The sequence below is a fragment of the Dipodomys merriami genome, unplaced genomic scaffold (genome assembly GCF_024711535.1).
Source record: "Dipodomys merriami isolate MVZ:Mamm:240054 unplaced genomic scaffold, mDipMer1.0.p SCAF_761, whole genome shotgun sequence".
Classification (NCBI taxonomy): domain Eukaryota; kingdom Metazoa; phylum Chordata; class Mammalia; order Rodentia; family Heteromyidae; genus Dipodomys; species Dipodomys merriami.
Genome location: NW_027206359.1, coordinates 221,241 through 223,556, shown reverse-complemented (window position 1 = coordinate 223,556; position 2,316 = coordinate 221,241).

Here is a 2,316-nt window from a genome sequence, read left to right as displayed (position 1 = left end):
CTTTGTTTTTCCCCTAGCCCTTCCCTCCCCACCTCCCCAACTCCTCCCTTCTTGACCCCTGCCCAACACTGTAAATTCATTTTTGACACAGTGTCCTCTACATCTCATCATCACAATAGGTCAACCTGCATCCCCATTTAAGCATTCTGCTATATCCCTTCCACTCCCCAAATTACAAAAATGTATATACAAAATGCAGAACACTTGATCAAATACAGTGAAAACAGGGATTATATCATGGGGGGGATGAACCTACAAAAGAATCACATAGTACATTATATTAAAAACAAAAGCAAGAAAGAAAAAACCACTCTGTCTCTGACTTGGGGTACATTTCGCTTAACATCATTTTATATGGTCATATGTACATAGCCTTTGATCTTCTCTGCTTGTCCTAGACATGTACTAGTCCTTGCAAACAAGGGAAACCATGGACCTATGTTTCTTTGGGCCTGGCTTACTTCACTTAATTTAATTTTTACCAAGTCTTTCCATTTCCTAACAAATGGGGTAATGGCATTCTTTCTAATGGAGGCATAGAATTCCATTGCGTGGGTATGTCTATATCTATATACGTATATATAGATATATATCACATTTTCTTGATCCATTCATCTACTGAGGAGCATCAGAGTTGATTCCATATCATAGCTATGGTGATTAATTCTGCAAAAAACATGGTTGCGCTGGCAGCTTTGGTATGACCTTGTTTGTGATCATTTGGGTAAATGCCCTAAAGTGAGATTGCTGGATCATAGGGGAGCTCTACACGGATTCTTTTGAACAACTTCCATACTGCTTTCCGAAGTGGTTAAACAAGTTTACAATCCCACCAACAATGCAGTAGGGTTCCCTTTTAACCACATCCCCTCCAACATCTGTTGTTATTACATTTCTTGATTATTGCCATTCTAACTAGAGTGAGGTGCAATCTCAATGTTGTCTTGATTTGCATTTCTTTTATGGCAAGAAAAGTTGAGCATTTCTTTATGTGTCTAATGGCCATTTTTATTTCCTCTTCAGAGAAGTCTCTCTTTAAGTCTTTAGCCCACTTAGTTACTGAGCAGTTGTTTGTTTGAAGATTTATTGTTGGGGGATTTTTTTTGAGTCCTAAGTATATTTTAGATATAAGACCTTGTGTCGAGAAGATCTTCTCCAAGTATGTGAGCTTTCTATTGATCTTGCTAGCTATGACCTTTGCCATGCAGAAGATCTGATGTTTCATGCAATCCCATTTGTCCAAACTTCCTTTGATTTCTTTTGTTTCTGGCTCTCTATTAAGAAAATTTCTGTCTGTGCTAAAAAAAAAAAACCCTAGATTTATTCCTATTCCTTTTTTTTTAATTGTATTTTATTTTATTTGAGAACACACTGTACAGAGGGGCTACAATTACATGGGCAGGATAATGCATACATTTCTTACCAAGCATTGCAGCCTCCTCCTTTGTTTACACTTCACTTCCCTTCCCCGCCTCCCCCCTCCCCCCACCCAATTTTACCCCCCTCCCCCCACCCACTTATACCCCCCTCCCCCCCACACACCGACATTGTAAAGCTGGTTTTGACATGACATTTTGTAATTCTCATTGTTGCAACAGGTCCACCTGAATCTTTAAACGACTTGTTTGTCCCCATCTCCTCCACATGTTATACTGACATCAAATATAGTGAAAGCGGGGGTTACACTGTGGGGGAGGGACATACAAAGCAACAAAGAAATAATCTTATAAATGCGTTAGAAACACATGCATGAAAGAAACGAAAACATTAAAATACATAGTTAAGGGTTCATTTTCCTAACATCACATTATCTGAGCTTTTCCGCTTGACTCATACCTATACTAGATATTGCAAATAAGGGAAACCATGGGACCTATGCTTCTTTGGGCCTGGCTTACTTCACTTAATATAATTTTTTCCAAACCTTTCCATTTCCTAACAAATGGGGAAATGTCATTCTTTCTGATGGAGGCATAGAATTCCATTGTGTATATATACCACATTTTCTTGATCCATTCATCTACTGAGGGGCATCTGGGTTGGTTCCATATCTTAGCTATGGTAAATAATGCTGCAATAAACATAGTTGTGCTGGTAGCTTTAGTGTGGTCTTGTTTGTAAACATTTGGATAAATGCCCAAAAGTGGGATTGCTGGATCATAGGAGAGATCTATGTGAAGTCTTTTGAGGAACCTCCATACTGCTTTCCAAAGTGGTTGAACAAGTTTACATTCCCACCAACAATGAAGTAAGGTTCCTTTCTGTCCACATCCCCTCCAGCATCTGTTGTTGTTAGAGTTCTTGATTTTTGCTGTT